The sequence below is a fragment of the Takifugu rubripes genome, chromosome 1, assembly GCF_901000725.2.
Source record: "Takifugu rubripes chromosome 1, fTakRub1.2, whole genome shotgun sequence".
Taxonomy (NCBI): Eukaryota; Metazoa; Chordata; class Actinopteri; order Tetraodontiformes; family Tetraodontidae; genus Takifugu; species Takifugu rubripes.
The window spans coordinates 2,432,945-2,446,091 of record NC_042285.1 but is presented as its reverse complement, the minus strand read 5'-3'; positions in this window follow the sequence as shown (position 1 = coordinate 2,446,091).

Sequence of the window (13,147 nt, the reverse complement as noted above, 5' to 3'; positions counted from 1 at the left end):
TGACCCGCTTGCATGTGCTTAAAGTCAACTGTGTCTTCTGGGCGCGTAACTCCGGGGCCATAAATATCCGTGTCTTGACACGACGCCGATGTGGGTGGGCACGGTGTGCCAGAACCACAAATCAAACCCAGAGTGCCGGCTGAGTGGAGGCTGAGCCGTAGTTTGGTGCTTGTGCGGGCCAAAATATGACGTTACCATTTCACTTAATGAGAGATTTATGTCTCCCGCAGAAGAAGCGACAGTTCGTCCGCCTGCGGACCTTAAACATAACGTTCCTCCCATGTTTTCACTCATTCCTGACGCAGGCTTCGCTTCAGCTTCGCAGTCAAATTTGGAATTTTGGAGCTAAGACAAAACCCCGCAGCAGGTCGGATATCAGAATTACGGCCCCCGACGGACACCCGACCGTAGTTTCTGCTCTGCATCCATCTCACATCATCACATTCTGACAGGTTGACACCTGCCATGTGAGAGTGTTGACCTGCGGCTGCAGGAACGACCCCGAACGCCACTCCTGTTCACATTTATCCGATGATCCTTCAGATTTTACCGCGCAGCATCTAATTCACGCCGTTTATGTCTCCTGATCGTCTCAAAGAAATCTAAAGACCGAGGTGGTTTTATTGACGTGCAACAGGGAACCTGCTTTGAAATAAAATCTATTATTATTATTATTATTTATGTGCACACATACTTCTCACTAATGACTTTACCTCCTGTGCACTTCCTGTTTCTCGCTGAGGCCGTGAGGAGTTTAGTGAGGACTTTGCTTCACATAAACGTTCCTCGTTATCACGGCTGCAGCTCAGGACCCTAACTGGCTCCTCCTGAACACCTCCCTGTTCATAATCAACGCGACATATGCTTATTCCAGTCTCCACGTGGGTGTGAAAGAGGGCTGGAGGAGGCGCCACCCACCGAGGCCGTGAAAAACGAGGGAGGTGGAATTAAGTGGGGAACAGAACGAATTATTAATTATAGCTGAGCGGAATTCTCGCTCGATCGCTCATGAACTCTCAGAGAAGTGCAAATCTATTCCTCGGCAACCCAGAAACAAACAAGCTGCCACTTCCTTCGCCCTATAATTAGCCGGTAATCAATGCTGGGTGGGTTTCTGTGCTGTCAGGCACCCCCAGCCGCGGTGGGGCAACACTAGACCTGCAGCTGCACCCTCGGCTCTCCGATGACAATCCAGCGTCGACGACATTAAGCCCTGGTTTTTGGAAAGTGTCCCTCGACTTCTGGGGCAGGTGCGACTCCCCCGTCTCCGTAGGCGCGTGATGCAGCGCCACGCCTCAATCGGCGCCGCTTTCTTCAAGAGCTTGTTTGAGGGCGGCGGTGAGAGAGTAATGGGAGCGAGCGCGCTCCCTTGTTGCCCCTTGAACCTTTGTTAACCCCCATAAACACGTGTGAGCGCAACAGTCGGCACCACGCCGGCGCTGACACCTCGTGGTGGCCCACGTGACCTTTTTCAGTCTGAAAATATCAAACACCTCCAACAACCGAGTTGCTTTTCTTTCAATTAGGTTGGCTTTCAAGGTCGCCGCTGGGTTGTCGCCACTCTGAGCTGCTGTCACGTGGCAGAATTTCAAATTCTCCATCCTGATCTCGACCCCCCCCCACCATCACGTTTGACGCCGGCCTCCAGTGCTACCGTGTGGGAATCACTTTGAAACTCTTCAAAAACAAAAATATCCATTTTTCACTTACATCCAAGCTGAGAAACTCAGATTTATCAAAAGCAAGAATGAAACACAAGGAAAACAATCCCATCAGCCAGCAGTTAGCTAGCTAGCTAATTAGCATGAAGGCAGTTGTCACAGTTCACGGCGTAGATACGAGAATCCTGCCCACCTAAAATAACTTTACACAACCAGACGGGTGGAGAAACGTCGGTGCCGGCGAGGAGCTCTGTGGGTAAGATCAGCGTGACCTCTCCTGACCCACAGACGGAGAAAATTATTTTCTACTGATCACTTTGTGTTCAAATTCCGAAGGTGTGGATTTTCATCCCACCTCAGCACCGGTGCCACGCGCCCCGCTGCCAGCAGGGGCGCTAACATCGGAAACGTCCTTCCCGGTCGTTTTAGGTGGTCGGGTCAGACGACACGTTGGAATGCAGCTCTACATCAGGCAGTTCACACCGTTGTGAACCTGCAGCTCCGACAGTCTTGAGCCACAGTTTATACGAACCAGTGCCCGACCAGTGGCCGGTGCTGGCTCCAAAATCCAGCCTTGACTGCATTATTTGGTGCTTATGTGGGTTCGTTCCCGCTGGGCCGAGCATCTGGGCCCGCTGATCCATGGGAGGTCCTTCATATGAACGCACAACACTGGCGGCTTTATGTTACCCGGAGAGACAGCGCAGCGCACAGCCGTGACAAAACAGGGCAGCTGTGCGCTAACACGCATTCCTCTGGCCTGCTCCACGAAGCCAAATCAGCACCCCCCCCCCCAGAAAAAACCACTTCCAGGCTTCCCTTACAGGCAACCTTCCTCCCGACCCGCTGCTCCCCGCCTGACACCGCCCTCCTCAAATGCAGACAGGCTCGCCACCTCTGCCTCCGTCCGCTCGCTGTGACCTCTGGCTACATTAAGAAATCACCACCCTTGTCATGTTCGGGCCGACCCCGCTAAAGTGGTACCGTCGGGGGTCAGCTGATGCGGGCCAGCTACCGCGGAGGATTCTGTTACGGCCGAGAATGAAACCCACGGAAGATGGAGGGAATTATGGAGCCCACGCACACTCTCTGTCTATTAAATACTCAGATTTCCTCACACGGACAATTTGTGCACCAACTGCCAGCGGTTGGCAGCTGTGCTTTAACTGGCCGGCGGCCCAGAGCGCACGTTTGTCCAGTTGCTAACTGTTGTTGTGTTTTATACAAAGACAAAATTATTCTGACAAGTTCAAGAGAACTGAGACGAATGCAGCGTCGTTTATTCTTCCTGTCTGAGGTCGACGATAAGGTTGTTTCCTGTCTTTATGGTAAATATGGAGCTACGCAGAGAAAACAATTAGCAGCTAACTTAGCGTAAAGGCAGGAAACAGGAGGACAAAGCTAGTTTGTCAGCCTGCTGGCACGTAGACCGAACCTGAGCCGTAACTTGTGCAGATTTATCTCTCCGGCCCGTATCGGCGTTTTTATTTTGATGACTTTGTGCTGATGTGACTCTCGCCTAACTCAATCAGGATGTTTTCGGAGAAAGGCGGCGCGTTTTCTTTTCAGCGGCGAGCTCTGTTGTTTCAGTTTATCCCGCGTGGCAGATGTACGCCAGCTGCCACGCCGCGTAGAAGCTTTTCTAATGCCTAATTATCAGACCCCAAATCCTGCCGGACAAGGTGTCAGGTGCTGTCAAATCAGTCAAAGATTTCCATGAGTCCGTGTCACCGATACGGACTCATGGAAATACGGAGCAATACGGAATACGGAGGTTCTGTTCCGCCCCCTGAGGGGACTGAGGGGACTCTTCTATATTCTATACGACTATAACATGATAGCAGACCTTCAGGGGTGTGTTTGGTCTGATTTGAGGCCATATATTTCTGCCTGTTTGGGTTTTTCAGACCTTCAGATCACCGTTATTGCCGATCATCTGTTCTGTACGGTCTAATCGGGCCCTGCAGGAGTCTGTTCTCACCTTCAGCTCCCATCCTGGCGGACCTGTTCACCTCCCATCACTCCCATACATCCACACATGGAGGATTCCGATTAACGTCACAGTTCGATGTGAATGGAAATAAGCAACTTTAGGAACTATTTTAGAGGACGAATCGCCAATTACCACGACAGATTTATTGTTCTGACTGCCTATAAATCAATGTTTACACTCAATTATCAGCAGATAATCATGCAGTCACCCATCAGGGGTCTTCTCTGCTCACACCACATCAATCTTCATGCAAAGTAAATACTGTTTTACTTCTATCGTGATTAAATATTGGCTCTAAAAACGCCTCAACGCCGCTCTTCTTGCCGTGACCTCTCCATCGGCGTCACCTCCAGGTCAAAGGTGCACCTCAAACTTTTGGCCTCTCTCGCTCTTTGAAGAACACTGCAGGAGAAGCTTTGGCAGGAGATTACTTTTGAAGGAGATCTGATCTGAGGGCTGTGTTAAAATAATCCCCCCCCCTCACTTCCTAATGTCCTGTAACCTCTGTGCTGGGGGGGGCTTGATATTATAATCACAGCAATGAAGCCTGGATTGACTGAATGATTGTCAGCTGCAGACATGTGTGATGAATGATCTGAGCTGCAGATTTTCATGCACAAATACAGTGATGGACACACTCTTCGTGTGTGTGTGTGTGTGTGTGTGTGTGTGTGTGTGTGTCCAGTTACCCTCCTGTTTGTTCCGCTGGCCCAGTGCTGGCATTTATGTGCAATGTGTGTAATGTGAGTGTGTGTATTTGTGTATAATGCTTGAGTGGCAGGAGGCAGAGGGGCGCTGCTGGGGGTGGTCAAACACAACAAGTGGGGAGGAGGCGGGGGGGGGGGGGGGGGGGGGGGGGGGGGTGCAGCCTGCGAGCGTCCAGACACGTTTGGCCGGACGCGGTGGCTTTAAGCGGCGTTTCAGCTGACAACAAGTTGCCAACCAGAGGTCTTGCCTGCCGCCGCCACCACCTCAGTCCTTTGATTCATCTGCTCCAATTAGTCCACTGCGATCGGTATCAATCATTGGAAATCATTTATTTTTAGTGGGATGTGCCTCGCACCCTCCTCGCTGCCCCCCACCCCCACCCCCCCCTGCCTGGAAGCCCCTCACTAATGAGTGTCAATCTGGGGGGCTGTGGCACTTTTACTGCAGACACCTCCCCTGACAAACGCAGGGCTCCAGTCAACATGAATCATGCAAATGGACGGCAGCAAAAGTGACAAGCGCGCCGGCCGAGGCCCCTCCCCGGTCTCCTCCCCGGCCTGTTAGAAGTTTGTCCGTGAGCCACGACACGGTGTAATCAGAAAAGTTTGTGTCAAATGTCGAGAAGCCGCGCGTCCCATTCTGAATTTAATCTGAACAGAAAGGTGCTTTCAAAAGTTTAAAAAGGACAAATTCAGGTGACAAAAGTAAAAAAAAAAAAAAAAACCCTAGAAAAACGGAACATTTGCTCACGTTGACCCATTAAAATCCTAAGTGATGACGTTCCATTTCAAAAAATGAAATCTAATCCAAATCCAGGTGTGGTGCATGCTGGGAGATCGAGATTAGGACTATTGACTGAGCAATGTCGTCGGGCATGAACATGGATTCACTTTCCGTGTGCTGGATCGGACCGCCGAGTTTCGTGCGTCCGTGTACGTTCAATGTACCTTTTATTCTCGGGACGTTGGTGTATTCTAGTAACCCGTCAGACGTCACACATCTATTCTGGTTGCTCTATGCAACAGCCGGACAGCAACAGCAGCAGGAGCCAGAGGGGTGGGGGTGGGGTGGGGGGGGCTGGTGGTGGTGGTGTTGATGGGGGGGAACTTGGCGTCTGTCCGGAGGCCGGGGCAGAATGATCGGTGATCCTGACGGAGGAAGCGGAGATGGCGGCTCTCCTGTTTCACGGGTTGTGGCAGAGAGAGGAGAGGAAAGAGAGAGTGACTGGTGGTCATGGTGGTGGAGGGTGTGTGTGTGTGTGTGTGTGTGTGTGTGTGTGTGTGTGTCGCGGAGGGTGAAAGTATTTGGTTTGGTGCCAGTCAGCTTTCTGGCATGCAGCATTCCAGGAGCTCAACGCACCGGTGTTTCCTTTCAACCCCCCCCGAACCCACAACTACCACCCCGCAACCGCCCCCCCGAACCCACAACTACCACCCCGCAACACTCCCCCCGCACCTTTTATCGAAGAAATCCTCATTGTTGTACAAAGAAACAAAAAAAGGTTGACCTGGAAGAGGTTGAAGTTGTCCACCTTATTTGGTGACAGTTCTGGGGGGTGAAAGTCCCCTTATGGAGGACGATCTTCTAATTGGAGGACATCAGCTGCTGATTGTCCCGCGTCCAGACTCATGTCATGGAAAGATGGTAACCGCTACCCTGACGTAACTCATATCACCGACTCCAGTTTCCGAAGGGCACGGTGTCTTGACGAATGTTAGCATGCACAAAACACGTGCTTTGGTGGCTAGTTAGAGTTAGCCATAATCCACAGGGTGGTAGCATACGGCAGGCGGCTAATTTGGCTTTGAGTCCTTCATAAAGAGTCGCGTAAGAAATGTGGAGGGATTGCCAAAGTTGTTGGGCCTCATTCGGCGGGCGGGCTGGATGTCCCTTCAAAAGTTCATGGCAATCAATCAAATGAGAGACACTCCGGATCGGATCCCCGCGTCATGCTGCTAGCAGGGTTAGCGGACGGGTGTCGGTGTGTGTCGCAGAATTCAGTTACAGTAAAGGTGGAAGCAGCGAAGAGTAAACAAATCTGTTGCCTTGTGTTTCACCCGGGCGGGCTCACCTGTGCTGACGCTAACATGAGGCTAAAGGTCATGTTCCTTCATCAGTAAGTCTTTTAACCTCTAACCTCAGGAGCTGGTATCGCCTTTGCCACCACTCATCTGACGGTTTTTGCAGTTTTTGAGTTTAAAAGCGGAGACGCGGCAGAGCAGGAAGTTTAAAATAGTGCGCTGCAGGAAGCTTCTGTAAATGTGACACGGTGGAAATACCAGCAGTGATGGTGTCACACTCTCAGTTCCTGAATTCGTGCTCGCTATCGGCTCAATGGGCGAGATCTGAGGGGACATTTTGAGCGAGACTCTAACTGTATCTGTTTTATCTGTGAGTGTGTGTGTGTATTTTTACGAAGCAGTAAACACGTGAGCGCGTGTGCGCCGATGTGAGCCGTGGATGGTCTGTCAGCTCAGGTTAGGCTGACGCTGAGTGGCCACACCCCAGGGGCGAGCAGGCCTGCGAGGCGGGCTCTCTCTCATCAGCAGCATTAGGCCGCCGTGTGTGATGACTGCTGACCCCCGGCGAGGCCGAGGCCGGCGTGGTCGGCCGGTGTCGGGCGCCCCCAACACCAGGTCCTGGGCTCACTCGCTGCCAGGAGCGGCCCTCGCTCTCCTGCTGCCCAACAGGAAGTGGCCACGGCAAAGATGGCACCTTGTTAGGGCTCATCAAGGACACCCAGCGTCTGAAGAGAGGGAGGGAGGGAGGGAGGGATGGGGGGAGGGAGGGAGAGAGGGAGGAAGAGAAGTAGGGAGGGAGAGAAGGAGGGAGGGAGAGAAGGAGGGAGGGAGAGATGGAGGAAGAGAAGGAGGGAGGGAGGGATGGGGAGGGAGAGAGGGAGGAAGAGAAGGAAGGAGGGAGAGATGGAGGGAGGGAGAAAAGGAGGGAGGGAGAGAAGGAGGAAGAGAAGGAGGGAGGGAGAGATGGAGGGAGAGAAGGTGGGAGGGAGGGAGAGAAGGAGGAAGAGAAGTAGTGAGGGAGAGAAGGAGGGAGGGAGAGAAGGAGGGAGGGAGAGATGGAGGGAAGAGAAGGAGGGAGGGAGAGATGGAGGGAGGAGAAGGTGGGAGGGAGGGAGAGAAGGAGGAAGAGAAGTAGTGAGGGAGAGATGGAGGGAAGGAGAGAAGGAGGGAGGGAGAGATGGAAGGAGGGAGAGAGGGAGGAAGAGAAGTAGGGAGGGCGGGATGGGGGAGGGAGAGAGGGAGGAAGAGAAGTAGGGAGGAAGGAAGGGAGAGAAGAAGGGAGGGAGAGAAGTAGGGAGGGGGAGATGGAGGGAGGGAGGGAGAGAAGTAGGAAGGGAGAGATGGAGGGAGGGAGAGAGAGAGGAAGAGAAGTAGGGAGGAAGAGAAGTAGGGAGGGAGAGAAGTAGGAAGGGAGAGAGGGAGGAAGAGAAGTAGGGAGGGGGGGGAGAGAAGGAGGGAGAGAGACAGGGGGGGAGAGATGGAAGGTGGGAGGGAGGGAGACATGGAGGGAGGGAGAGAGGGAGGGAGGGAGGGAGGGAGGGATGGATGGACATAGGGAACAATGGAGGAAGAGGGCGGGGGGGAAGGAGGGAGGTAGAGAAGGGAGGAGGGAGAGAGAGGAAGGGAGAAAAGAAGAGAAGGAGGGTAGAGAAGGAGGGAAGGAAAGAAGGGGGAGGAAGAGATGGAGGGAGGGAGGGAAAAAGAGAAGGAGAGAGGGAGGAGGAGAGATGGAAGGACAGAAGTTAAGGGGGGAGGAGAGATGGAAGGACAGAAGTTAAGGGAGGAGGAGAGATAGAGAGAGGGACAGAAGTTAAGGAAGGAGGAGAGATGGAAGGAGGGAGGGAGAGAAGAAGAGGAGGAGAGAGGGAGGAGGAGAGATGAAAGGATAGAAGTGAAGGGAGGAGGAGAGATGGAAGGACAGAAGTGAAGGGAGGAGGAGAGATGGAAGGACAGAAGTGAAGGGAGGAGGAGAGATGGAAGGACAGAAGTTAAGGGAGGAGGAGAGATGGAAGGACAGAAGTTAAGGGAGGAGGAGAGATGGAAGGACAGAAGTTAAGGGGGGGAGGAGAGATGGAAGGACAGAAGTTAAGGGAGGAGGAGAGATGGAAGGACAGAAGTTAAGGGAGGAGGAGAGATGGAAGGACAGAAGTTAAGGGAGGAGAAGAGATGGAAGGACAGAAGTTAAGGGAGGAGGAGAGATGGAAGGACAGAAGTTAAGGGAGGAGGAGAGATGGAAGGACAGAAGTTAAGGGAGGAGGAGAGATGGAAGGACAGAAGTTAAGGGAGGAGAAGAGATGGAAGGACAGAAGTTAAGGGAGGAGGAGAGATGGAAGGACAGAAGTTAAGGGGGGAGGAGAGATGGAAGGACAAAAGTTAAGGGAGGAGGAGAGATGGAAGGACAGAAGTGAAGGGAGGAGGAGAGATGGAAGGACAGAAGTGAAGGGAGGAGGAGAGATGGAAGGACAGAAGTTAAGGGAGGAGGAGAGATGGAAGGACAGAAGTTAAGGGGGGAGGAGAGATGGAAGGACAGGAGTGAAGGGAGGAGGAGAGATGGAAGGACAGAAGTTAAGGGAGGAGGAGAGATAGAAGGACAGAAGTTAAGGGAGGAGAAGAGATGGAAGGACAGAAGTGAAGGGGGGAGGAGAGATGGAAGGACAGGAGTGAAGGGAGGAGGAGAGATGGAAGGACAGAAGTGAAGGGAGGAGAGAGATGGAAGGACAGAAGTGAAGGGAGGAGGAGAGATGGAAGGACAGAAGTGAAGGGAGGAGGAGAGATGGAAGGACAGAAGTGAAGGGAGGAGGAGAGATGGAAGGACAGGAGTGAAGGGAGGAGGAGAGATGGAAGGACAGAAGTTAAGGGAGGAGGAGAGATAGAAGGACAGAAGTTAAGGGAGGAGAAGAGATGGAAGGACAGAAGTGAAGGGGGGAGAGAGATGGAAGGAGAGGAGTGAAGGGAGGAGGAGAGATGGAAAGGACAGAAGTGAAGGGAGGAGGAGAGATGGAAGGACAGAAGTGAAGGGAGGAGGAGAGATGGAAGGACAGAAGTGAAGGGAGGAGGAGAGATGGAAGGACAGGAGTGAAGGGAGGAGGAGAGATGGAAGTCCACCAATCCTCTATGTCCCAGTATACCCAGTCCACTTATCCTCTATGTCCCAGTATACCCAGTCCACCTATCCTCTATGTCCCAGTATACCCAGTCCACCTGTCCTCTATGTCCCAGTATACCCAGTCCACCTGTCCTCTATGTCCCAGTATACCCAGTCCACTTATCCTCTATGTCCCAGTATACCCAGTCCACCTGTCCTCTATGTCCCAGTATACCCAGTCCACTTATCCTCTATGTCCCAGTATACCCAGTCCACCTATCCTCTATGTCCCAGTATACCCAGTCCACCTGTCCTCTATGTCCCAGTATACCCAGTCCACTTATCCTCTATGTCCCAGTATACCCAGTCCACCTATCCTCTATGTCCCAGTATACCCAGTCCACCTATCCTCTATGTCCCAGTATACCCAGTCCACCTATCCTCTATGTCCCAGTATACCCAGTGCCTCTTACTGGTTTTGCTACCTACAGCCGACGGAGCTCATTGTTGCCGAGTCGCCGCCGTTGCTGAAATGACCTTTTTTCATGTATTCTGAACGGAAGCGTGCGATTGGTCGGCGCCGCGAGTGGAGACACTCGGTTTCCTGACGTGTGACGGTCGACAGCGGCAGCAGGTGCACCACGGGGGGAGAATGACGGGGGGGGGGGAGGGGGGCAGGGCCACCACCAGGAAACGACCCCTGCCTCAGACGAGGGTGGAAACGCCGGGGTTCTGGAGCCTTGAAAATCTGAAGTGACAAAGGGTGGCCTTTGTGTGGGAATTGACATGGTAGCGGGCTGACACGGTGCAGCCTCTAGGGGTTGATCTCCAGTCAGGATCAAATGCCAAAACTAGGTCAGTGGGAAGAGAGAGGGAGGTGTTTGGGAGGGGGGGGGGGGGTTCTTAATATTATGATTCCAGTGATCAACACCTGCATGGATGACTGCCCCCCCCCCCCCGCTGAGGTCATTTCTGCCCCGTTCTTGGAGAGGATCCGGCACCTGTAGGAGGACTTTGGCCGCTAAGATCTGCTGTTTTGTTCGGTCAAGTGTCTCCGGCCCAGATCACCGGGATCATCGGATCATCTCAGGAGGAACGGGGGCCTTCTGCAGACGCTCCCCCAAAAGACTGATGTGAGCGGCAGAGGAGGTGGAGGTTGCTCGACCCCCCCCCCCCCATCACCTCCAGCTGCAGCTGCTCCTAAAGTCCTCATGTGGGGACACAAGGATTCAGCCTCATGAGGTGAACAACAGCATTAGCGACAAATGTGCTGACCCCCCCCCCCCCCCCCCCCCCCTCCAGAGAAACAGAGGACTGGGTGGTCACCGGTGACCGACCCCCCCTCTGGCCCTTGTTTGTCATGAGCTGACCCTTCCATGTAATTAATTAAAATTAGCATCTGTCCCTGTGGCATTGACTTGTTACGTCAGATAAAATCAGCTCTGGAAAAGCGGCGCCCCCCAAGGCTGCCGGCCCTAACGAGGCCCAAGACCCTAATTAGACAATATAAGAGGGAGGTGAGCGGACAGGAGGGAGAAGGGGGGGGGGGGGTAAGAGGAAGCTGGACAAGGAGAAGAGGATGGGGTGGTGGCGGTGGGGGGGTCCTGCTGGGTTCTGTTTGCCCCAGGGCAGCGTGGGGTATTTATACATCCAGCACCTAACTATGGTGGGGGGGGGGGGGGGGGGGGGGTGAAGAGGGGCCCTGAAATCTTCCTTCTGATTCCAGAATGTTGCCGTTTCTACAGAAGCCCGGAGGAGCCAAATGGACGTCAGTGATTATCCATCACTAATACTGTACAACTGAAGTACGAAAATGACCCCCGAGCCGGATAAACTCCCAGAAAACTCCCAGTCCTAGAGATTAATCACTGACTATCCCATACTAGCTTTCTTACCGGAATTGAATTTTGGAGTTTCGGAGGGGGCAAATAAGTTAAAGGAAATGGCAGCAAGGCAGGAAATGCCTCCCCTCGAGAGGAAGTGCGCCCTAATTTTAAATTTTATCTCAGTATATAACAATATCCAGGCTACGGGGGAATATTAGACTTGTTTTTACGAGTTTGGGGTAAAGACGTTTATTGTGAAATGGCACCTCAAAAACACAACCTAATTGCAAAGAAGCGCCACCTGGTGGTCATTATTTAGGCCAAAAAGGGATAAAATGGGCCGTCAAAACGCGTTACCATTGATTAATCCGATTAATCAGATTAAAAATTCTAACGCGATTAACAGGCAGTGCGGAAGGACTCCGAGCCTCTCTGGAAACACAATTTTGGGCAGTTTTCAGTTATCATCACGTAACTATAAAGACGGAAGACGCTAAACAGCACGTCGGCCCTCATGATGTCGAAAAACGCACGATTTTTTAAATCTTGATGAGGCGAAATCAACCCGATGAATCAAGATTAATCAGAGCGGCTACAAAAAAATCGAACCATCTTCGGACCTTTTCTTGCCTCATACGCTCGCTTTGGCGTGCAGACCCGTTCTGACAGATGTTTGACCCCCAGTCCCCAGCTGCTGTGTTTGGACCGCGGCGCGGTGGCACCGTCCTCTCCGGCTGGTGGCTCAGCGTGACTTTCAGGCCGGTGTCATATCCTGATCACTCTCGCCGTCCGAGGTCGGCGAGACAGATGCTGCTGTTGGGGCGGCTGGTGCTTGACGGGGGACCGGCCGACGCGAGCAGACATGATGTGGGCAGTGAAGCCTCCACGAGGGACGCGTGTCAGCGCGGCCGTGGGTGGCGCGGCGGGACGTCCGCGTTACAGCTCGCCGAGAGGAGACAGAGGAGGAGGAGGAGGGTGATGGAAGGCGAAGCAGATTTGATCCGCGGGTCAAAGTTCTGCGGGCCGAAGTTTCAGGGGGGCGAAAATGAGGGTGCGGGAGAAAGTACACCCGCCATCGCTGCCGTCGTCAAGAATAAGAGGTGGGAACGCTCTTGTTTAAAGTCGTTTTTTTTTTGGGTTTATGCTGAGGGCCAGAATATCATGAGGTGACTGACTGGGGTGGGGGGGTTGGCCCGGGGGGGTCGGCCCCCAGTCATTACCCAGTATGTGAATGGGAGGACTGGGACCATGTGCCCCATTTTAACTCTGTCAGATTAGGGTGACCCTTCCAAATCATGTCCATCATGCACCAGCGGTACTCCCCCAACACACACACACACACACACACACACACACACACAAAGACATTTTGATCTTATTCTTATGGGTGGTGGGGGTTCTTAAGTGACCTTCACACTACAGGAGGTCCAGGATCATGCAGTTTTCAGGCTGGAGTTCATCAATTGTCTGTTTGATTAGCTGTGTGTGTGTGTTATAATGTGTGTGTGTGTGTGTGTGTGTGTGTGTGTGTGGCTGTGAGGGACTCCTTCAGCGTGTCCGTGTGTGTCAGCTGGCGAGCGTTCTCAATATAAGCTCTCTAATTGCTCAGAAAATTACAGCAAACGATGATTGTGGCTGACATTACAGTGACACCACAAGGCCCCGTGTATTCCGCCCACCCCCCCGCCCCCGACACCCTCCTCGGGTAATGTGCCAGCCCCCATTGACCGCGGCCTTGCCCCCCGGTGACCGCCACATGCCCCCCCGCTTGTTGAAGCTGTCGAAAACGAAGATGTCCCAAAGTTCAATCTGGTTTGGCATCACTTTCTGCCAGCCTTCATCCGTCAGCCGAA